At 32.7% G+C, this 26,375-nt stretch overlaps 2 protein-coding genes across 5 annotated transcripts in view; both read left to right on the forward strand.

The window, feature by feature from the left end:
- The window catches only part of LOC148303906 (rab GTPase-binding effector protein 1-like), a 273,584-nt gene that overhangs the window by 96,875 nt on the left and 150,334 nt on the right, over positions 1-26,375 (forward strand). The window lies entirely within an intron of this gene.
- The window catches only part of LOC148303909 (uncharacterized), a 122,448-nt gene continuing 112,833 nt past the window's right edge, over positions 16,761-26,375 (forward strand). For 3 of the 4 annotated variants that reach the window (XR_015838414.1, XM_088269186.1, XM_088269188.1), the window contains exons 1-2: positions 16,761-16,814; positions 17,016-17,135. The gene's annotated coding sequence lies outside the window, so the exon portion shown is untranslated. Of the gene's footprint in view, positions 17,136-26,375 lie in introns of all 4 variants that reach the window. The other variant, XM_088269187.1, reaches the window with a different exon arrangement.

Here is a 26,375-nt window from a genome sequence, read left to right on the forward strand (position 1 = left end):
GTTTTGGACAAATTACATCACCGCTAACTTAAACAATACACCGATATTTCAGGGCTGCGGCAAAAACAAAACGAACTGCGAGAGAAGAAAATATGCGTGGGTACTTAACTAAACTAACTAAACATATGAGGAGATGCATGAACGTGGAAGAGGCGAAGAATGTTTGCAAGGACGGAGTGGTGTGGCGCTCTATTCTCTCTGCCTACCACTGCGGCGTGATGGTTAGTTAGTTTAGTTAGTTAACTAAACATTACGTTGTTTTATTGAAAAATAATAATAAAATACGTAAAATATAATATAAATATTAGAATGATGAATTACCTGATCCCCCTGGAAGTTGAATCAGGGACCTTCAGCAGGGTGGCCAAACGCTATAACCTCTTCACGACTAATTACATTTAATAAGAAGATAAAGTCTGAATTTTAAACATTTTTTATTTACCCCATACTTACTCTCATAACAAGTAGCTGAAATAGAGGCTTCGGGTATTCCTGTTTTTGGTAACCCTGTTTCTGGTTGATTGGAATTGTCCTTGACAACTGAACTGGGACCTTATTTATACTGTGGGTGATCTAATGATCCAATCAGTTCCGTTATAATGCCTCCATACCGCAATATCCCGAATCACACCTCTGCGCGCCAAAGGAACCATTCGACAATCAATAAGAGCACAATAGAGTCATATTTCATTATGTGTTCAATCATTTTTGTACCCGAGGTCGAATTCTGATTGATTATGTATCAAAACAATTGGATATCGATTGTTGTTCTAAATGGTTTACACATGTCGATAAAATAAATTGGCTTAGTGTGCAAATCTGCCAAGTCGCTTGAGGTGGAATTTTTAAATTTTCACTAGTTTTTTACTTTTTGTCTCCATAGACAGTTGTAGTGAACAAAAATCATGAGATTTTTTTAGTATAATTATATTTTATTTTATTGGCAAAGCACCCAAAATTGAGTGATACATGCATGCCTTAATAATGATTTTACTTAAACATTTTTTAAATGATTTTACTTGAAGTTACTTAAACGTTTTTGCCATACTTTTTAAAATGCTTTATGACCGCACTTTTAACATTTAGGGAGTTCATTGATAGATTGATCAATAAAGCTATAAGTTTAGCGAAAAATTTAGCAGTGTGATTGTCAATCATGAGTAGAGTGGCAAATGTTGTACGTGTGTAAAGTGATCACCTAACCAGCGTATGATGGGTGCAAATACCCAGACTTCCATATTCTTCTTCATCTAAAACGTCTTAAATTTTGTTTAGCAGCAATTTAATTTCGTTCTATCTACTCGATCATACATCTTCTGCATATCGTAAAACGATTTCTCTCGTTTTACGATATGCAGAAGACGAATGTACGGATGTACAGAAAAACGATGTACGATAGATTTTCGAATGGTGATGTAAGGAGAGACGTTTTATTAATTGTTTCGGCATTACTTTGTAGTAAGACATGTTACAATGATTAAATAAAACACTTGTTTCTATATCATTCGGGTCTGAATAAAAACTTTTTTTTAAACAGTTTCTTCTGAAACTAGCAGTCTTTAATAAAACTCAAGTGGTATAAAAAACAAGTGTTTTATTTAATCATTGTAAGGAAAGAAGGCTGAGATAAGCATTATCGATAAAGTTAAAACAAAGATGTGTTGAGATGGTTTGGGCATGTGAATCGAATGAGTGAAGAAAGAATACTGAAACAAATTAATAAGGCGAATGCAGTTGGTAATAGTAGCTGAGTAAGATCAAAGAAAACTTGACATAATAGAGGGTTTCGAATACTTGAAAGTGGTCAGGTCAGTAGTTGGAATAATCGGCGGGTATGTATGAGGAGATGCATAAATGCAGAAGAGCCAAAGATTATTTGCAAAGACAGATTGGTGGGACGTTATATTCCCTCTGCCTACCCCTAGTGAAAAGCGGCGAAATGTTTAGCATGCTTCAATTGAAATCATTTGCATTTTTAAATATAATAAAATAGAATACTTCGAAAGACTTATATGATACGCAGAGTCAATTTCATCACAAACACTCGTTTGCATTTATATTTATATTTATAGTAGTATTTCAATTTAAAATCATGGCTCTGTTGAGTGGATATAATATTATAATATACATTAATATCCATGTACGGGATCGTGGAACTAATTGTTAGATCGGCTCGGGTGTTATGATGGATTAGCAGTTGAAGAATCGTAATGTTTGCATACACAACCATTAATATATAATTACACATTTCATTGAATAGGCCCTCAATGCCAATCCTACACTGGCGACTCCGAAAAAGGAGAATACCTAGATTGAGTTATGCCTGCAACTATGTAATTATTACTTGAAAATTATGAATCATAAATCAGAATTAATTGAACGGTGATATTATTTCTATTGATCACGATATGTAAGGCTTTTCTTTGTAACGCTGGACCGAATATATACCTTTTTTAAAAAGGTTAACGAGGTCGATTGTAAAATGATGAAATTATCATTTGTTTTAATTGACAATATTGCTCGTATACTTAAGGCGTGATAATCGATAGCCCTCAACCTAATTTTCTTTAAACCCAGAATACATTAACGTTATTGCATTATTTGCTTAAAATACCATTTTTGTATTAAAAAAATAAGTTTTTCTTCGAAATAAATAAATGGTTTTGAAAAGGCAACATTATTGAATGGTAATGGTAAAGAGTAAATTATTTTTTTCAAAATTTATTTTAGAAAAAAATTAATTCCAATAAACATTCTTTTAAAAAATGCCTACAAACAACACGTGTAGCTTCTCCGGCAGCCGGTCACGTACTGAGTTCGTATATTTGAGAGTGCAACCTTAAATAATGTCATTCCGTAGAAATTTATTTGATATTTTCTATAACATATTTCTATTTTTTGTTTTCAATATAAAAATATGTTTATTAATGTACCTATCTGAACTATCGAGAACTACAGATGTTTTTATCAACAGGTAAAAATACATGCAGATACTATTTTCATCTGATGATAATGAGAACATCTGTAGTTCTCGAAGCTAGTCGTGTTTACATTAATAAACTTAAATGTGGTTTTATACTAGTGTTAATTTTTTTGACATCTCAATGTAGAAGAAGAATATGGAAGCCTCCCAAAGCTAACGATCTGATATATTAATAAAAGGATTTATTTATGTGTCAATATTAATAAATACTAAGTTGACAAACCCAGATTTGTTAAAAGGTTTGGACGCAATGAAAATATTGTTTTATTTTTATTGAAAACATTTAATGACATTGATATTTTTTGAAAAAACATAGTCAAAATTAAAAAAGATATTTTATTTATTGTTTCGGCATTAACTTTGTGGTAAGACATGTTACAATGATTAAAGAAAACACTTGTTTTTTACCACTTGAGTTTTATTACAGACTACATGTTTCAGAAGTTAAACTTCCATCATTCATTCAGTTATTTTACAGACCTGAATGATGGAAGTTTAACTTCTGAAACATGTAGTCTATAATAAAACTCAAGTAGTAAAAAACAAGTGTTTTCTTTAATCATTAAAAAAGATGTTAATGGAAAATTGTCATGCTCTGTTTACTCTCCACCAATAACCTAGTCAGGTTATGGGTGAGGGGTGAACCACTCTCATTAATTCCTGTCCTTTCCCTCTTCTTCCTACAAAATCATACCATACCCTTACCCTTTTACTCCCTTCCTCACACACACACACACACACTCCCACTCTTTATTATTATATTTTTTTCTAGTGATGTTTTTGATCATTATTATTATAACATAAATGTGGAATTGTGTAATTGGCTTCCTTTTTTTATGAATGTAAATATTTTTATTATATACTTTTACAAAAGGTAAAGCTGTATGAAGATAAAAAATAAATTTTCGTATTAAAATTTTCTTAACGCGCAATTTTTAACAAAATATAAATATATCAAATTAACAGCGAAAGGATATTTTGGAGCCTTTTGTATTTCGTAAAGTCACAGTTATTATTACTCTCTAACCGTTATATAGAAATGGATATTAAATGATAATTTAAAATGAAGTGGGAATGATATATAAAGTGGATTTTTTTTATTTATCAGAGAAATATTTGTGTTTTTATTATTTACACAAATATTTCAGTTTCACACTATTACTGTGAGCCTAAGCGGCTCATTATTAGAAATAGGTATCGATTGTGGTAGAGTGGGTTCGAACCGAGAAACTCTGACTTAAGAGTCCGCGACACTAACCACGGGACCACAACCCGACACTTGCAGTTAGATTTAGTTACTAATTAGAGCTAGTATGTAAATTATATATTTTGTATTAAGTACAAGGATATTATGCAAATAAATATTTATTATTATGTAAGTTATTGTATAAATTAATATGTTTATATAAACATAAATATACATATCGCTCACTCCTTTCAAGAACGTCATAAATAAAAAACTTCATTTTTCAGGAGAATGTTTTTAAATATTAAAAATATAATACAATGTATTAAAAATAAATATCAAGCCATTTAATGAACTTGTTACTGTGCAACAGCTATTTTTAAGTAAAATTTGAAGGTTTTTTCTCCATTTGAAAAATATTTAGTTTAAAAAAAAAAATAATTAAACAATATGTTTTCTTCAAAATGCAAAAACAACACTTTCTGCCCTGTAGCGGGTAAATATTAAGTTAAAAACATGCCGCTTTTGCTGGGATATAGTATAGGGTCCGCCATCTAAAGTTTTTTTTTTCAACTAGTGCTTATTTCGTGGATGGTAACACTTAGCTCATGTCTGATTTGACAGATAATTAGTTTTATCCTTCCGCTAAGCGAATATGGTTGTGTATACGCTTGAACAACGCTGGAAAATATTGCGACATTCGACTTACAGAAGATGCCGATTTTGCCAAAAAAATCATCTTTTCGGATGAAGCTCATTTTGATCTTGGCGGGTATGTAAACAAGCAAAATTGTCGTATTTGGGGCACAGAAAACCCGCACGCATACATTGAAAAGCCGGTACACCCAAAACGAGTCACTGTTTGGTGCGGATTTTGGTCCAGAGGCATAATTGGGCCATTTTTCTTTGAAAATGAGCAAGGAGTGGCCGTTAGTCAATGGCGATCGTTATCGGGCCATGTTGAACGGATTTTTGTTCACAAAAATTGAAGAAGAGGATATTGGCAACATTTGGTTTCAACAGGACGGCGCTACGTGCCACACAGCCGAAGCTACACTCGATGTTTTGCGCCCCATTTTCAAAAAAAAAATGTTATTTGGCGGACCCTTTACATTTTCTGGGCATTCCGAAAACATGCACAACTGAAAATTGACGATTTTTGATTTATGACGTTCTTGAAAGGAGTGAGCGATATATGTGACACTAAATGAAGATAGAATTTTTTGTGTGTCGTGTGTGTGTGTGTGTGTGTGTGTACAAAATTAAGTCTTGTTAATCTTGAATCGAGCAATAGAAAAGCAAACTCAACAGCGACAATTCATGAAATAATGCACATGTATATAACAAGACACACAAAGTTTCATTGCAAATCTTGTAAAACATATTAACGAATGCGGGTAAGTTCACTTTAAGTTTGGGTCGCCAATTTGCTAGAGAATATTTACAAAGTTATTGTTGCAAAAACCTAATACGAATATAATGAAATCACTCCGTTCTCCTTCGGGCTACTAGCTTATTTTTAATGGTTTATACCATAAAAATAAAAATAAAATATACAACATAATTGCTCCCTGACCTTCTATGTTAGCAACGAGCAACCATAGATGCGTCATTGTAAAATGAACTGCAGACAATGGTCTCATTTGAAGTTTAGCATATATTCTCAAATAATCAAGATCGCCAGAGAGGCCTCTCATACCCGTTCAGAAATCCCTTTAAATTTAACATATTAACAGATGAACACAAAAGATTACTGTAAAATGAATCAAGTCCGAATGAAGAATTTGTCCGCCTCCTTGTTGTAGCGTGTTTAGCTACCGTGCTGGAGGTCCCGGATTCGATTCCCAACAGGGGTGAAAATGGGTATTAGTGATTTTGCTCTATTATATTTATTTGATATTACCCTGGACTATTCCCTGAAGAGCAGTAGTTTTATTTCAAAATGGGAATTGCATTTTTTATTTACCTCGCTTATTATGTATTGTCCGCCTCCGTAGTGTAATGGTCAGCACGCTCGGCTACCGTTCTGGAGGTCCCGGGTTCGATTCCCAGGGGTTAAAATAAATATAAGTGATTTTTTCACTCTAATATTAATTCAATATTACCCTGGACTGGTACCTGAAGCGGAGGGCTGATCACCTTTCCTTCATGTGTAAACGATCGAGATAACACTGCGTTTATATGAAGCAGTGTCCTATGCACCATTGGGGTCGGATAAGGGTTTTATTATTATTATTATGTACAAGGTTTACAGATCATTAAGTGGATTTTTGTTTATTCAAACAAAAACAAAATATTATTTTTTGACATTTCATCAAAGATGAAGAAGAATATGGAAGTCTGGGCATTTACGGGGCTTACGACCGTCATAGGCTGGTTTGAGTGATCACTTTACACACGTGTAACATTCACCAATTCTACCCATTATTGACAACCACACTACTCAAATTCTTCGAAGTTCTATATATATGAACCAATTTAGAAACTTTGTTCTTGAATCACTAGAACTTCACTAGAGACATCTATTGGTGAGATGTAAAGAAGCTTTTTTATTAAGCAGAAACTCTTATATTAGTATGTGAGATCCGAATCCCGGATTATAATCACACACATGAGAAACGCCAGAAAATACCATTTTCATTTTTATTATTAAGCTTATAATTTGACCAGATAATTTAAATTATCTGGTCAAATTATAAGCTTAATAATAAAAATGAAAATGGTATTTTCTGGCGTTTCTCATGTGTGTGATTATAATCCGGGATTCGGATCTCACATACTAATATAAGAGTTTCTGCTTAATAAAAAAGCTTCTTTACATCTCACCAATAGATGTCTCTAGTGAAGTTCTAGTGATTCAAGAACAAAGTTTCTAAATTGGTTCATATATATAGAACTTCGAAGAATTTGAGTAGTGTGGTTGTCAATAATGGGTAGAATTGGTGAATGTTACACGTGTGTAAAGTGATCACTCAAACCAGCCTATGACGGTCGTAAGCCCCGTAAATGCCCAGACTTCCATATTCTTCTTCATCTTTGATGAAATGTCAAAAAATAATATGAAAATAACTCCTGTAATTGGAGATAATCCAGATTTTGTGAACAAGTATTTGGACACACTCAAAATGCTGTAAAAAAACAAAATAATTTAAGTTTACTTAGTAAATACCACTATTTCTTTAAAATCTACTGTGACACGTGTTTCGATGGATTCCGCATCATTTTCAAACACCACATCAGGCATCAGGTTTTACCACAAAGTGACTGCCGAATCAATTAATAAAAAAATGTTTTTTTTTAAATCTGTGTTGGGAACAGGAGGGATAATCTAGTGTGGGCCAATCAGGAACTTGTCAGCATTTGCTCATTGCTGGGAGGAAACCACGTAAAACTCCTCAGGAGAAGGCGGACTGTTGACTATCATCAACAGACCTCCCGTTCCACTAGAAGAGGGTCCGGCATTTTGTGTCCTTAATAGACTTTGATGTTCTATGCGTTAATTTTACCATGATGTTTGTGTAGTTCAGTAGCTTTGAGAGTTACGCCAGCAAGCAGCGAGCTATAGCGGGTATCGAATTGCACTTTGCAACTGTGTGAGGCCTGTCGATGCACTGCATTCGCGTGTGTGCAGTTCTCCAAGTGTTGTGTGTTGTACCTGCGTGTGCTGAGCTGCCTCCGCCGTGGGTGTTCTGGATCATGATACAGTTGGTCTGGAGATAACGTCACCATTCTGATTGTGAAATGGATGTGGTCGGCTCAATCATTTGTAATCATTGGACGAAATGCATATTATTATGTTGTTAAACATTTTGGAGGAGGGTTGTTGTGAACGATGTTATCTGGCGGCTTCTGAATAATTTGATCTTAATGGTCAGCGTGTTTAGCTACCGTGCTGGAGGTCCCAGGTTCGATTCCCAGGGGGGGGTGAGAATAAATATTAGCGATATAAATATTAGAATAAATATTGAGGTAAATATCGGGGTGAGAATAAATATTGTTTTAATTTGTACCAGAAGATGAAAACAATTGTCGTTTTCGAAACTAGTCGTAAATAAAAATAAAACTTAATTAAGTGGATTATTCAAGTGTTATAAAAATAAAAATAATCATATCATTCCACAGAGTTAATGCCGAATCTATAAATAATATAAATATTAGCGATTTTACACTCTAATATTTATTTGATATTACTCTGGACTGGTCCTGAAGCGCAGGAGTGATCACCTTGCCTTCATATAATTAACGATCAAGATAACATTGCGTCAGTACAGTGCAGTGCCCTATGCACCATTGGGTGCGGATAAGGGTTAGAGAAGATATTCAGTATTATGTTGGGTTAAGTATGAGAAGTTATAAGGATACTACGTTTAAAAAAAATGTAACCATAACGCCGCTTTCCAGCAGGGGTAGTCAGAGATAATAGAACGCCACACTACTCTCATTATAAACATTATTTGTCTCTTCTACATTCATCCATCTCCTCATACATAATTGCGATTATTCTGGCTCCTGACACAGAAATATTTAACATACTTGATAGTGACAAGTTTTCTACATTCGTCTAATAAATTTGTTTTACCGTTCTTTCCTCACTCATTTGCTCCACATGTGTAAACCATCTCTACACAGCAATTTTTTTTTGACAATGCTTATTTCAACCTTGCATTCTTTCTTCGCCATTCGAAGATCCATCATACATTTTTTGCCGCAAATTTATCTGGGAGATCGCATTTCGACTGAATTCAGTCTACTTTCATCAATGCCTCCAGTGACAACAAGAAGACCAGCATTACCTCCGCCATCTGCAGTTGAATATCCACAATGACGGGACCTTAACAATCTGTTCTCCGGCATTGCCATTACACAGTGAGGCGTCCTGTCCAACATCCTGGCCATGCTCCAGCCCAAGAAGACCAAGAAGACCGAGAAGAAAGCGCAACAATACGACGGCTCCACTTTCCTGCCTTCAGACTCGGCCGATTGACGACGTTTTTCGTTAGTATATTTTTTAAAATTATCTCTCATTATCATTTTCATATCACAATCCATACCTATATAAGCGCCCTTGAGGTAGTTTTTTTTACGAAAATATATAAATCCATATAAATCAACCAAGATTATTATTATTATTACTTTCATCCTTTTTTTACCAACTTTATGCTTCACTTGCATACAGCATACAGCATACAGCATACAGCATACAGCATACAGCATACAGCATACAGCATACAGCATACAGCATACAGCATACAGCATACAGCATACAGCATACAGCATACAGCATACAGCATACAGCATACAGCATACAGCATACAGCATACAGCATACAGCATACAGCATACAGCATACAGCATACAGCATACAGCATACAGCATACAGCATACAGCATACAGCATACAGCATACAGCATACAGCATACAGCATACAGCATACAGCATACAGCATACAGCATACAGCATACAGCATACAGCATACAGCATACAGCATACAGCATACAGCATACAGCATACAGCATACAGCATACAGCATACAGCATACAGCATACAGCATACAGCATACAGCATACAGCATACAGCATACAGCATACAGCATACAGCATACAGCATACAGCATACAGCATACAGCATACAGCATACAGCATACAGCATACAGCATACAGCATACAGCATACAGCATACAGCATACAGCATACAGCATACAGCATACAGCATACAGCATACAGCATACAGCATACAGCATACAGCATACAGCATACAGCATACAGCATACAGCATACAGCATACAGCATACAGCATACAGCATACAGCATACAGCATACAGCATACAGCATACAGCATACAGCATACATACACATATATTTGGGTTGGTATTAGGACCCCATTATGCACTGCCAGTTTGGCTTTCGCTGTTAAGCTTTTATTTGTTATAACTGATATCATACCATTCATTATGTTGCCAGCATCCACTCTCCTCACAATATTTTTATCAATGTTTCCATCCCTAGAAAACATACTTCCCAAATTTATGATATCATTGCCCTGTTCCATAATTTCCCCATTTATTACTATTTTACTCCCAGATCTACATTCATCTCTTTCAGCAAACCGTGACATTCATCAGCAAATCGAAAGGAGTCGGAATGATCGGCGTGTATGTATGAATGTGGTAGAGGCGAAGATTGTCTGGAAAGACAGGTTGGTGTGGCGTTCCATTCTCTCTGCCTACCCTTGCGAGGAAGGAATTTGATGGTAAGTTAGTTTTTATACTTATTAATATTTTTACAAAAAAAAATCATAATATTAGTATAAAACCACTCCCGAGATTTTTATGTCTATCGGTTTCGAGACATACCCGTCTCTTCGTCAGGACAATCACTACCACAGCATGCAAACAATACCACCCTTCACCACCATAGCACCATTATTCTTTTAACCCTTATCCGCACCCGGATGGTGCATAGGGCACTGCATCATATAAACGCAGTGTTATCTTGATCGTTAACACACGAAGGAAAGGTGATCAGCCCTCCGCTTCAGGCACCAGTCCAGGGTAATATTGAAGACCAACATGCACTAAAGGTTTCAACACAGACATGCGTTACGAGACGAGATTAAACATGCACCTAGTTTGCACATAGTTTTTTTGTTTACATATTTCATTGTATGTGTAAGGATATTACGAAATAGTTTTAAGAACGACGAGATCAGATCGCCATGTTTTGTATTTAGCAACGATTGTCACATTTCTCTAGAATTTTCTCTTTTGATTTGTTTGGATGAGATAAGCAAAGGAAAAGCGTGTTATAAATTGGTTGTACGGCGCGTTTGAAACGGCTCCACACAAGCCGAGGACAGAGTACGTCACGGTAATCTTTATTTGTTTATTTGTAATGCTAGTTTCACACGGCACGCTATTTTGTTATACTTAATACGGAACATTTTAAATCAGACACGTAGTATCTACAAAGTATGATATTGTTTTTTATACAGATAACATGTAAACTCATAGTAATATTGAAATTCATAATACATTATTAATTTAAAGCTAAACTGGCAGTGCACAACGGAGTCCTGGTTCCAACTCTAATGTATGGAAGTTAAACATGGAGTTGGCAAAAGAAGGATGAAAGTAGACTGAATGCAGTCGAAACGCAATCTCTCAGAAGAATGTGCGACAAAATGATGTATGATAGTGATGTTCGAATAGTGAAATAAGGAAGGAATGCACAGCTGAGACAAGCATTATCGATAAAATTAAGAAAGGTGTGTTGAGATGGTTTGGACATGTAGAACATTCGTTCTGAGAGAGTGAGGAAAGAACGGTAAAACAAATTTATGAAGCGAATGTAATTTGAAAAAGGAGCAGTGGAAGACCGAGAAAAACTTGGCACGATCAGGTTTGCTAAATACTTGAAAGCGGTCAGGTTAGGAGTCGAAACAATCGGCGCGTATGTATGAGGAGATGCATGAACGTGGAAGAGGCGTAGAGTGTTTGCAAAGACAGAGTGGTGTAGCATTCTATTCTCTCTACCTGCCCCTGCGGGGAAACGACGTGATGATTAGTTAGTTAGTTAAAACCATAGATCTAAATCTTCTACATTACACATATCATATTTACAAAATTTGTACAGTTTGAATTTCACCTGTCAATGAGAACATCTGTGGAGGTCCTCATCAAAACGTTACATTTTCATAATAAATGATTTTAAGTAATCAGGAATTCCAGCTTGTAAAATTGTTACGTTTTGGTTCAATTTAATTTTTATTTTTATTTTATTTTATTTTATTTTATTGGAAGGAAGAACAACAGTTACAATATATGATACATACAGAATACAAAAAATAAAATCATGAGTACCAATTATAGTTCTTCACAACTATACATAAGAGAGGTCTATATAAAGGAAGAGACATGAGACAAAGATGGGATAAAGAGAAAAGGAGATGGCAGTGATAGGAAAGAAAGAAAAGGAAAGGACAGGGAATAGAATTACTTTTTTAGGTTTATAAGATTTCGAACAATTTAGCTTTAAATTTTAAAAGATTGGAGTAGAACATATCAAGGTCGGTACAACATTCATTAAATTTTCCACAACTTCGATAAATAAAGGAATTTTTTGATTATTTTTTTTGATTTAATGATTTCATATTGGTTTAACACAGGATTGGTCACGTTTTGTCGCGACTTTAATTAAGATTTCGATAGAATACAGTAAACAGAACAGATTTGCATTTAAAGGTTTTTTGTGCACTATTGGACATGTAACTTTTTGGTGAGGACTTCAAATTAAGTTGTAAAGTTTTTAATTTCCTTTGAGTATGGTTGACGATTTTCAAATTACACACAATATCTAAAACCCCAGCTAAGGCAACAGAGTTGAAGAAAGTAAATACAATTAAAACTATAAATAACGTCAACGATTAAAAAAAAATTTAACTACTGAAATTGTTCAATTATACCATAGATTTTATTTTTTAATGTATATGGCGTGCGGGGTATATATGGTCTACCATATACCATATGTATCCACCAAGCAGGTTTGGAAGGAAGACCTTTTACTGTGAATTCTCTTATTCTTATTTTGTATTTATTCAATTCGGTGTCACCATGTTGTTTATTAAACCAGTTCAAGATTATACACGAAAACCTGTTCTAATAAAAAGGGGAAAAAATGGATTATAATGGCGAACAAGGTGTTAATTAATATCTAAATATATATATATATATATATATATATATATATATATATATATATATATATATATATATATATATATATATATATATATATATATATATATATATATATATATATATATATATATATATATATATATATATATATATATATATATATATATATATATATATATATATATATATATATATATATATATATATATATATATATATATATATATATATATATATATATATATATACATGTATATATATATATATATATACATATATATATATATATATATATATATATATATATATATATATATATATATATATATATATATATATATATATATATATCCCGGGTTCTATTCCCAGGGTGGGGTGATTTTTTCACACTAATATTTATTATATCATACCCTGGACTGGTACTTGAAGCTGACGGCTGATCACATTCATTCATGTGTTAAAGATTAAGATAACACTGCGTCAATACTATGCAGTACCCTATGCCGCCATTGGGTGCGAATAAGCGTTAGAAGAAGAATATATAAAACAGGGATAGGAATAGAGAAAAGAATGCCTTATCGCTCTGTCTTGGCAAACATCTTCCCCTTTACCACATTCATGCATCTCAACATACGTATACGGTCTCGCCGATTATTCCGGCTCCTGACAAGACTAATTTTAATTTTAATAATGCCAAATGCCGTTTCCAAATTTTTCATTTGTGCTAATTACTTGGTTGGATGCTGCCGTTAGAATCGAATCCGAGCCTAAGAGAGCCGGACATAAGAGTTATTGCACATGCCTGCGCTTCTTCGTTATGAGAGTTATGGTGATATCCTGTAGGCCTACAGATTCTGTTTTTGAAAACGCATCCACCTCGCAAAAACGACTCTTGTGACACTGCTCATTAAGTCCAAAATAGAAAATCGAGTACAAAGGATAACAGAATGTTTGTACATATATGATCATTTGGTTCATCAGAAAAATTAAATATTCAGGTGAAAACTATCTTTAACACTGCACAACGAAAAAAAACTATTCTTATGTAGGTACCCTCTTTTTTTAATCTTTTCAAATGTCAACTGCATGTTAAAGATATGCATAAACAGCCTTAAACTCATAAAAAGTGGGAAGACTTTAGTAAAAATGTTTAAGGTATTTCTATGACTTTTGAATTTTGAAGGAGGAATGTTTTTAAACTTTTTTATACAACTGTCAAGTTAACGCAGCCTTCTATGGTTTGTGTGCCGTATAGTTCATCGCAAGAAGATGGGTCGAAAGCTTATGTTAAAATGGATTCAAAAAGCAGTTTTGTGCGTCAGTTCGACGTTCTTTGCGCAGAGCTGTAAGGCGTTTTGTAGTTTGATTGTTGTGGAAGGCGCTGTAGGTGGTTTCGTGAATGCACCCTTTCCTACTGTTGCATTGAGGTAGGGGTCTACCTATACACGATGATCTGCTATCTCTTTTGCGTGGTTTTACCATATCACAGCTTCCCAATATGTGGGGATGTGGTGAATTCCATTGTCTTGGTACTAATGATAAACCTATGTTCAGACATCGAGGTTTCATTTCAACTATGAAAATTGTATTAAGTATTAATATTTTTTTAAATATTTTCTTTGTAAATTAAAATAAGACACTGGTAGGTACATCCTCTGACTGGGTGACTGCCAAATAAAAAAATGAATAAAAAAACTAATGAATTATTAGTGTAAAAGTTACGCAAGCTAGTACGAGTACGGGTATACAATCTTGAGTGCCCTAGCCTTATCCACAATTTTCCTTTCTCTACCTACTATTACCTCTGCATTTCTCTTTCATATAGCAGCAATGTCCTTTCATTTACGTCTTCTGTTGTACTTCAAAATTATTATTCATCGGTTTCTAAAAATTTGATCCACAGAAAAAAAATCAGCTTCCTTTCCTATGATGCTGGTCAAGTTAACACTATGTCGATCCGATAGGTGCCCTATGCACCGTTAAATTGTGAGCAGAGAATTTTTTAAAATTTGTATAGATACGGACTTACTTTAAGATTATTTCTAAACACGAACAACCCTTTAAACATTTATTCTTCAATCAAATTTGGAATTCTTCTTCTTAACCACATCCGTATTCAATGGCGCATAGGGTACGTGCTCTCTGCACCATTATTAAGTGCAGTTGCAGGTCAAATGAAAGCAGGTTGTAAGGCCGGGTGTCGATGACTAATATGAAATCATAAAAACATTTTAGAAAGTAAAAAAAAAAGTGAGATTTACTAAGGAAATAATAGTTTTTCTGAACGACGGTAGGTCGCAGGGGATGGGGAATATTGTTACAAGGTCAAAGTTTAACGAAATTTCTGAAGTATTAATTTCATATTTAATTTTAATCAAAACAATTTTTTTTATTCAAATACTAAATCATTATCAAACGGTCGTGTCATAAACTATAACAAATTGACGATAATTAAAGGTAATGAAATCATCCTCGGAGGCCACAAACGTGAAAATATGCCAATTAAATTCAATCAAAGACACGTATGAATTGAAGACGATCAAGTATTTGTATACATCTACGCACTTAGATACTCATCATATTCTCACATTGCTCATATGATATGAAAATGCTGATGCACGCAGTAATTTATCAGTGCAGCAATAAAATATTAATTAGATTGCATTTTACTAACGATAACGTACAGTTGGTCATTTGAAGTGGTCGTTGTTTTTAGTGATTTCAAGGTATTAAAACCATATTGTTTAGTGTATTACTAACTTAAAAAACCATTACGCCGCTTTCCCACATGACTAGGCAAAGAGGATGGAATGCCATACTCTTCTGTCCTGACAAACACTTCTGGCTTGCTCCACATCTAAACATCTAGTCATACATGCTCCCAGATTACGCAGACTTTTGACACTACCAGATTTTAGGTTCTGATTGATCTGATCGTGCTTAGTCTTATTCGGCCGTCCTCGTTCTGCTCACATTCGCCACCTATACTTTCTTAGTCATTCTTTCGTAATCCGTCCACTCCACACGTCCATACCACCTCAAAGAACTCTTCTTAATCTTTTTAATTATTTCATTAATTGATTCGGCAGTCACTTTGTGGTAAAATGTATCCATTTTTAAATTAATGTTTTACTTAAAAGTAAATCCACTATTTCCTAGTTCCGCCTTACATTCCTTTATAATATCTTCGTTTTTTATTATGTCATATAATGATTCGCCCAATTTACACATTCGCCTGAAGGAGCGCGTTTCAACAGCGTTCACTCTGTTTCTTTGCAATATGTTGCTTATACCCAAACTAACCAGCTGCCTGACATGTATAAAATAGAACCTAGTCAGGGATCCAAAATTAATGTAGGTACTGAAAAAATACTTTACGAAAAGATATTTGTGTGATTAGTTATATTTTCTAAATTTTTCCTTTAAACATTCTTCTTTCCTTATGTTTTAATGCCTTTTATATATATTTATAAGAATATTAAACAAATAAATGCCAGAATGCTAAATTAATTGCAGTTCGTATGATATTGATTTTGAGATCGCCATATTTGGTACCTTTATTTATTAGTATTTTTTGTTGTTATAATAATAATAATAATAATTTTTGATGATTTATATAGCGCCATTTACGTAAAATACTACCTCAAGGGCGCTTATACAGATATGGATTATGATATGAAAATGATAATGACACATAAAAAATTATTAAAGAAAAAAGTTGTTAATCGGTTGTTGTTATTGTTGTATAAACTTTGAGAACTTTCGTTACATATTCCATCCCGCCCGATCCGTGACGCATTGTACGCCGTACGTACTACAGATTACATTATAATACATGTAACATTGTGGAGAGTGTGGGCCGCTGCGTTTCCCAGGTGCAGAGGCGCGCTGGCAGGCAGTGTTCGAGCGCCCGTCACAGCGGCGGCAGTTCACTACGAACAGCCTACACCGGTACCTACCCGCTCCTAACCTAACCGACGACACCCTGCCGACGACCGAACGAACTAAATAACAATTCAAAAAATAAATAACATTCCATTATCTGTCAAATGTGACAGCCGGCAGTGCGGATTTTGTGAACCATTTTGTAAACCTAAATTCTAGTTTTATTTTTTTTAATGTTTTGTAATTAAATTCTTGTTTTTTTTTCAGTTTTCTTTTACTAACTTATATTTGTATTAACGTTTTAACTTGTCATTAATATTCTTGTGGTTTGAAAAGTGAAACAAATTTGTTTTGGAGTGTCCTTTCTTGTGCTCGTTTGGGTTGAAGGTGAGTTTATCGTTTATTTATTTTTATTTATCTATTTTATAAAATTTATTGTGAAATTCTTAACACGAAAAGACGTTATTTTTATCCGTTTTTTTTTTAACGAAAGTCGGAATATTTTTGACGAAAGTTGAATATTATTAGTGAAATTAGAATATTTTTAACGAGAGTTGTATATTTTGACAAAATTCAAATATTTTTACGAAAGTCATTTTTTTTAAAAATTGCTTTATCTTCGACAAAAGTCGAATATTTTTTTGCAAAATTCCAATACATTTTTTTACGAAATTAGTTTTTTTACAAAAAGAATATTTCTTACGAATATTTTGGACGAAAGTCAAAATGGTGGTTCCAAAAAATCGGTAAATGTTTTATTTTGGTTTAAAAAAAAAAAAAATATTAAAAAAAAATCTGTCCCAGTAATTAATGCGCAGTATTAACAGTCATTTTTAAACTATTACAACTCATATACGTTTCTAAGTTTATCGAGAAAATTCAAGAATCATTCATGCCTGGAATTTGTTAAAATATATACTTATTTCTACTACACTTATTATAAAACGATTATTTCGTAATATCTAAAACGATTTTTCGCCAATTCGAGAACGTGGTAGTTGAACTTAGTCTTTTGCTTCAGGCACTACTCCGGGGTAACATATTGAATAATTATATAGAAAATACACTATTTTTACGTAGACCTAATCGTGAGTCTAAAATTGTTTCGATTTAAAATGTACTTGAATGTTAAAAGTCAGCACAAATCTTGAGTCTTAAAAAAATGGTTCAGATTAATGCTGAGAACACATTTTAAACATCAATTATTTTTATTTTTGAATTACAATTTGTGAACATTATTACGACTTTCTTATTTGAAAAATATCCCCTTTTGATCTTAAATTTGTCGTGCGAATTGCCAACTTGTATTTAAACATTTTGATTCTATGAATATCAATAAAAATATGGTAATACCGTATAATTATAATTTAAAAAATAAAGATTATATTTGAATATGTCAATATTCCATTAAGTACGTATAAACAATAAATATATCAATATTGGCGAAGTATCACATAAAACAAAGTGTATATGGTCCTATCGTTTACAGGGCTTACTACCTGTCATCGGCTGACTTAAGTGATCACTCACCACACACACTTGTGTAACGTTTATCATTTTGCCCATTATTAACATCAATATTAATTGGATTCTTGCAAGTTGTATATATGTAGGTTTTTTTACATAAAAGTGTTTCATGATTATTTTGAATAACAGTATAAACGCAACCCTATTTTGTGACTCATCTGTGGTCCATCATTAGTTCAAAAAAATCCCAACTAAGCAAACGTTTTGAGTGTTTTAAAAAAGTAATTAAAGAAATATTAATATTTTATGTTTTTACTAAACATAAATACTAAAATTTCTTACTTTTTTCATAGGCTTGATGTCCGTTATTAAAAAATATGAATCAAATCGGGCTAGAGTGGGCTCGAACCTAGAAACCTTGAGTCTGTGAAACTAACTATGGGACCAAAAATCCATAAAAAAAACTTCCATGTTCTTTCATCTTATATTGGTCAGGAATTAAAAATAGTTAGATGAATACAAATTATTTGCACCATTAACAAAATCCTACTTTTAATGTGAATTTTCGCGAACGATTGAAAGCAAAGCGCAAGTGTTCTTGCACTTATTAGTGAGTTATTCCATTAAATAATTATTGTCGTTATTAACTTATTTTAGCGTAACGAAATGGGCTACATTTACATTGATTTTAAGCACACGGGATAAAGAGTGATTTTAGCTTACCATGTAGATAAATGATGATTTCAGCTAGATGAGGGTGGGATACAGGGGGTGAGGTTCGACCTACTTTTCGTTACAAGGTCAAATTTGAACAGGATTTGTGAATACAAAAAATAGTCTATGGAAAAAAATAACAGGTGCTTTCGTATCGTGGTTAAAACCGCCATCTGTTTAGAACTTTATAAAGTAAATTGCTTTCTCCTTTTTGCCATACGTGAGAATTTTTAATGTTAAATATTCGCTCAAAAATATATTTCTTACTTTTTTTCGTCTGACATCTCAACAAAGATGAATAAGAGAATGAAAGTCTAAGTATTTACAGGGCTAATGACCTGTCATAGACTGGTTAAGTGATCACTTAACACACGCGCAACATTCACCATTTTACCCATTGACAACCACAATACTCAAATTTCCGAAATTACTAGATCGATCTCATGGGACAGTACATGTGAGTTGAAAACACCCCATCTATGTTGGATTGAGGAAAGCTTTTATTTAACAGAGAACCTTTTATTTCTATGCATGATCCGAACCCCGGATTATTTTTACATACTGGAAAACGCTCGAAAACATGATTTTTTTATGTAGCTTATATTTTAACGGATTATTTTCATTCACTACATTTTGAGTGTATCCAAATATAAAAATAACCCCTTAGTGGAGAAAACCCAGATTTGTGAACAAGTATTTGGACACACTCAAAATATTGTGAACATTTTTTTGTATCGATTGTCGACATTGCCTGAATCTAACCCGAAAACGTATTGTTGATTTTTTTTAAATCATAATGATGCTATTAATATGAATGGCAAAGTAAATAATTTCGGCTGCTTTGAAAAATATTCAAGAAAAAAGAAAACAAAACACAGAATGGGACACAAACGTGGCCAAATATTTGACTGTTCGCATACAAAAATATTGACTTATTTAAGTTGAACAGGAAATGCCAAAAAGTGTCTGTCTTATGCATATTTACAAAAAAGATGACGGCTAAATGTTTGATCATGTACAGTAATTGTTTACGATTATTTTCAAAATATATTTTGATTTATACAAACCTCCGATAAAGAAGACAGATAAAGAAGAATATAGAAATCTGGGTATTTGCAGAGATACGGCCAGTCACAAGCTGATTTAAGTGTATCACTTTATACGCGTGTAACATTCGCCACTCTACCTTTGATTGACAACCACACTCCTCAGTTTTCCACCTCATTTCACATGCGAATTCTCACCATCGTCTATGGTTGGGTTGAGTAAGTTATTTTAAATTATTTACCAGACACCTTCATGAAATATTATATACTGCTCACTCCTTTCAACAACGTCATATATCAAAAATCGTCAATTTTCAGGTGTGCATGTTTTCTGAATGTCCAGAAAATGTACTGCATATTTTTAAGTTAATATTATATTTACCCGCTACAGGGTAGAAAGTGTTGTTTTTGCATTTTAAAGAAAAGGTATTATTAATGTTTTAAATATACTAAATATTTTTCAAATGGAGAAAAAACATTCCGGTTTTACCTAAAAAGATCTGTTGCACAGTAAAAAGTTCAATAAGTGGCCTGATATTTATTTTTAATACATTTTATTATATTTTTAAACTTTAAAAACGATCTCCTGAAAAATCTAGTTTTTTTTTTATTTATCACGTTGTTGAAAGGAGTGAGCGATATGTAAGGTTCTGCCCGAATTTTTCATATACAAAGAAACGCCTGAAAATATAATTAAATTAATAAATATCACTGAATTTATAAATTTTTATTTTAAATGGTTTAAAACCATTAGTTTTAATTTTCAACAGTTTTTTTATACACGGGTTTACGTGATACTTTTGTGACTTTTTTTCCAATAGCTATAAGACTTTTTCATAACATTTTTGTAACTTTAATTATAATAGGTACCTATAATAAAAAAATAACTTGATGGAATATTTTTACGAGAAGTAATTGTTATAAATAGTACAATACGTTCACGTGTGATAATATTTGCGGTTTTAAGATAACATTTTCTTGCGAAACTTACTTCAAATTGTGACTTTATTTTCCTGGAATTTATGATAAACCTTAAATAAAATTGAAAATGATGTTTTCAAGCGTTTCTCGAGTATGTGAATATAGTCAAGGATTCGAACCACACATAAAAATGAAAGAGTTTCTGCTTAATAAAAGCTTTCCTCATCCCACCATAGCTGGTTATAGCGAACTCGCGCATACTGCGTTACGAGTTTGATCAATATATCTAGAAGTTTCATGAATTCGAGAAGTGTCAATCATGGGTAAGATTGGTGAATGTTACACGCGTGTAAAATGATCACTCAAACCGGCCGATGTAAGCCCTTTATGCCCAGACTTCCACATCCCGGTGTCAATAAACTTCTACATCTATTCTGAGTATCAATAAAACTATTGATATATAAAAATGAATAACACGAAATTAAATTTTTGTTTCGCCGATTTACGTTTGCTTATATTATAATATTTAGAAAAGTGATTGAACACATGTTGCTTCTGTGTGGAGAAGATAATTCTCGTAGCGTGTGGAATGAAATTATTCGAGGGAATCATGTACGTGTGATCCGGTCCCAATCAAACATCGCCAACTCCGTTTGACATTCCAATATATCGCTCGCTCCTTTCAACAACGTCATATGTATATAAAAAAACTTGATTTTTCAGGAGATTTTAAAGTTTAAAAATATAATGTAATGTATAAAAAATAAATATCAAGCCACTTATTGAACTTTTTACTGTGCAACAGATCTTTTTAGGTAAAACCTGAATGTTTTTTCTCCATTTGAAAAATATTTAGTATATTTGAAAAAATATACTAAATATTTTTCACCCTTTTCTTCAAAATGCAATAACAACACATGCCCTATAGCGGGTAAATATTATGTTAAAAATATGCCGTTTTTGCTGGGATATAGTACATTTTCTGGGCATTCCGAAAACATGTACAACTGAAAATTGACGATTTTTTAAAAAATATGACGTTGTTGAAAGGAGTGAGCGATATGTTATGTATTTATATAAATAAAATATTAATGTTTTTTTGCTGCTCAAAATCTTAAATCTCCTAAAGTTTTTCACAGAATGCTTTGAAATGTAGACACAACTTCGCATTTTAATACGCGCCCGTTTTTATCCATCTCCATAAATATACCTGCTATAGGTGTTCTTTTATCATGACAGGTTTGGTTCTTTTTTAAACAGCTTTTAAGTCCGCGATGGCAGCACCATCTGTTGAACGTAATAGCAACACACATATAATAACAAACATTGTAAAATATGATACAAATTAGAATATTAAGCGTGTTTTATGACAGCTGCTTAAATGTTGTATACCCACAAGCATTGTGAAATGTCTTTTCTTTCTTTTCCATTTAACCAGACTGAGACACAGCAACGGCTCGCCTGGTACGGCTAGTGATAAATAAATGATGATAAGTACGTATGATTATAAATTAGTGTTATGACACTTAAAACAGTGTAAGATTCTTCCCGAGTTATTTTATTATTTTGCATAATGGGAGACGCCTGAAAACATGATTTTAATTTTTTATGAAGCTTATTATTTGATTAGTTATTTTATTAAATTGTAATTATTTGTTTTTTGTTTTTTTAACTAAAAAAGACCCCTCGATGAACTAGCGACACCATTATCACAGTCTAGCATCTATCCAACTATGCCACTGTCTTCTGGTATATGCGTTTAGTTATGGTACGCACATTTCCAAAATTCCTTTATTTATTTCATGTTTTGTATTTTTTTTTAAATAACCTAACGTCCAAGTGACTCTGAAATCTAGCTACGGCTTACGCAACACCGTTTATCATGACCCTACTCAGGCTTCAACTTTTTAAGTTTCATAGCCTATGCCTACTCGTGAGTGGATTTACTCTTTATGTCTAATGTTACTATAATTTCATGTAATTCATGAGTGCCTATGCCTACTCGTGAGTGGATTTACTCTTTATGTCTAATGTTACTATAATTTCATGTAATTCATGAGTGAAAATTCAAGGGAAAAACAGTCGCGTTCATGTATTGTATTAATTATTATATTTCTTTTATATTTTTTATTGAAAAACCATGCTCGGAATAAGACTTTCCGTTAAATCCCATTAGTCGTTCGTTTTTGAGGTGGCCGGGTTTGATTCGCACCGACTCATATAATATATTGAAACGTTCTAATAATTTGTATTAAAGTGTGCACCGCTTTCTAGCGTCTGTAAGCGATATTTGTATCCAATAACGCGCAATAATGCCCAATTCAATTTCGACGTTCAATTCGACTTGCCGTTCAATTTTCTCGGATTAATATTCAAATATTATTTTGTTTGAGAAAATCTGAAGCGATGTGTATAATATACACATATTCTATCAGTGTATTGGTTTAAAGCTGTGATCCAACCCCGGGTATGAAATATTTAAGGGATATTCGCAAACACAGAATTCATTACGCCGGAGACCACCGGAGAGGTCACATGCCTGTTCACACCCGATTTTTTAAAGAATGTATATTGGATATTTTTTTACAACATTTTGAGCGTGTCCAATTACAGGAGTTATTTTTCATATTACTTTTTGACATCTCATCAAGGACATTTTTGACCTTTGATGAGATGTATAATTGGAGATAATCCAGATTTGGGAACAAGTATTTGGACACAATCAAAATGTTGTAAATAAATTAAATGGTCAAATTATAATCTAAAATAATGAAAATGAAAATGATATTTTTTGGCGTTTCTCATGTATGTGATTATAATCCAGGATTCGGACATCACATACTTATATAAGAGTTTCTGCTCTTTTCATCTCACCAATAGATGTCTCTAGTCCTAGTAATTCAAGAACAAGGTTTCTAAATTGGTCCATATATAGAACTTCCAAGAACAAAATAGAAAAAAAATAACTCCTGACCTTTCAGTAACTCTTTTCTTTTAAAAAACATATATTTATTTTGAAGAAAAACTTATTTTTTCAATGCAAAAGCGCTGTTTTAAGAAAAAACTTTATTACCTACGTAAAATGTTACCTAGTTTTAGAGAAAATAAAGTTACGACTTACGAATAATGGTCTTTAAAGCCCAACATACAATAAGTCGCAACTAATTTTTCTATAAATCCAGCTAACATTTTACGTATTTTTTTCTTAAAACATTGCTTTTGCATTAAAAAATAAGTTTTTCTTCTAATAATTGTATGGTTTTGAATTGCCGGTGATTGAATTCTGTGTTGCGTTCTATCCCCTTAAACAAATTAGGAAAAATAAGCGCTATTGTCTTGTTTTCCAATATTCAGCCTTTTTGTTTCGTCGAATGCTTCCAAGCCTGATTGTTTACGCAAGTTTAGTCTTGAAAGTCGCAGGACGAGAACCGCTGTCCTCTGTGTCCTTTGCCACTCGACCACCCACTCGTCCACCCATTCGGCTTCTATTATTACCAGTGATCCGGGTGACACACGGCCGTATCTCCCCGCCTCGCCCCACCTCCCCGCACGTGGGTATTGCAGATTCAACACCCACGCCATTTTGGTGCTAAATAAATTCAAACAAAATAATGCACTTTGATGGTAGTGTCTGTACATGTAGTTCTCCTTTGCGTTTGGTCAGTGCTTCCTGTATTATCAACTGTAACCCTTTGCATAGATCTAGCCACGTTGAATCGTTTGTTATCAATAAACCCCCTTTCGACGTTTTTTAATGAAGCGTTTTTCGTGAATGAAAAATAGATTCTAGTCCCAGTGTAGGCAGTTTTTTTTTTCTGGAATATAATTATTACGTATTGTTATAATCATTTCCTCTGTTGACATTTTGTTTGAAAAAATCCATATATATTTATAAATATATATATATATATATATATATATATATATATATATATATATATATATATATATATATATATATATATATATATATATATATATATATATATATATATATATATATATATATATATATATATATATATATATATATATATATATATATATATATATATATATATATATATATATATATATATATATATATATATATATATATATATATATATATATATATATATATATATATATATATATATATATATATATATATATATATATATATATATATATATATATATATATATATATATATATATATATATATATTACTACGCTTTACCTTTTTTTAAATTAGCCTACTGATACTAACCTTAACGACATTTTTAAACAATATCTTGATTATTTCAAACCCAAAGGATTATTATTTTAAGCCAGTCGATGCAAAGACAGAATGGTATAGTCTTTGTATCCATTATTCGCCTCTTCTACATTCATACATCTCCACTGGCATTACCACCCCCAAGTATTTGAAACATTTGGTCATACCAAGTTATCTTCGGTCATTCTCTGTTTCTATTTCCAAGTACATTTAACGATATTTTTATTATCCTTTTCTCACTCTTTCGTTCCAAATGTCCAAATCATCTCACCACCTTTTGAAGAAATAATCGGTAAAGTTAATTTACATTCTTTCCTCATTTTACCATTCGAACATCTACCATAGATCGTTTTGCCGTACATTTGACCAAATGCTCGCAATGAAAAGTAAATAAGTATTAATGTAATAATTAGCTAACGACTAAACGGTATTTTATGGATTCTTATCAAGAATTCTTGTTAGATCTATTTAATACCTTTCAATTTTTTGTTCTTACTACTATTTAGTCACCTTTGAAACGGTGAATTATGGTTTTGAAATGATACAACACTTTTTTGGTGCGTGGCCTTATAACGGGTTAGGTACCTAGGCACTAAAATATCAAATGTGTGTTGTGTTCGGCTTTGTATTAAACATATCTAGGAGGCAGTGCTTTGGTGGTCATTGTTTGACTGCGTCAGTGCTAATATTGAAAGATCCCTCGTGTCCAAATATGGGAATATGCCGGCAAAATATGGCCTTTCATCACTTTGTATTCTTCGCCCGTCTCTGTAAATGATGTGTTTCACGTTGTTGTGTATTCAATTATATGTACATGCCCACATAACATGTTGACAATATGACAATATCACGGCGGTATCGATAGCATAATAACAAGTTTCAAGATGGCTGCATTTTGTGAAAAATTAAATGAAAAAAATGGTCATTTATGCAAATGGATTGTCTTTTATCATCTGTTAAAAGTAAGATATATAATATTCAAAATTTAAAGCGGTAATTTTGTGATTTTCCATATATGTACACTTTGTTTCAGATTACCATTAGGTCTATTACAGAAACAAGAAAAAGCACAGGTTAAATACATATATAAAAATAAGAAATTCGGTCTTTATAACAATAAAAAGTAATGAAATAATAAAATAAAATTAAAGGTAAAAATTGAAAGCGAAATCAAACTAACCTACATAATTACGATGAAAAATTCAAGACTCTACTTTA

This window comes from Brachycentrus maculatus, unplaced genomic scaffold, assembly GCF_059751285.1.
Source record: "Brachycentrus maculatus isolate JH-2025_06_01 unplaced genomic scaffold, ASM5975128v1 h1tg000340l, whole genome shotgun sequence".
In the NCBI taxonomy this organism is placed as follows: Eukaryota; Metazoa; Arthropoda; class Insecta; order Trichoptera; family Brachycentridae; genus Brachycentrus; species Brachycentrus maculatus.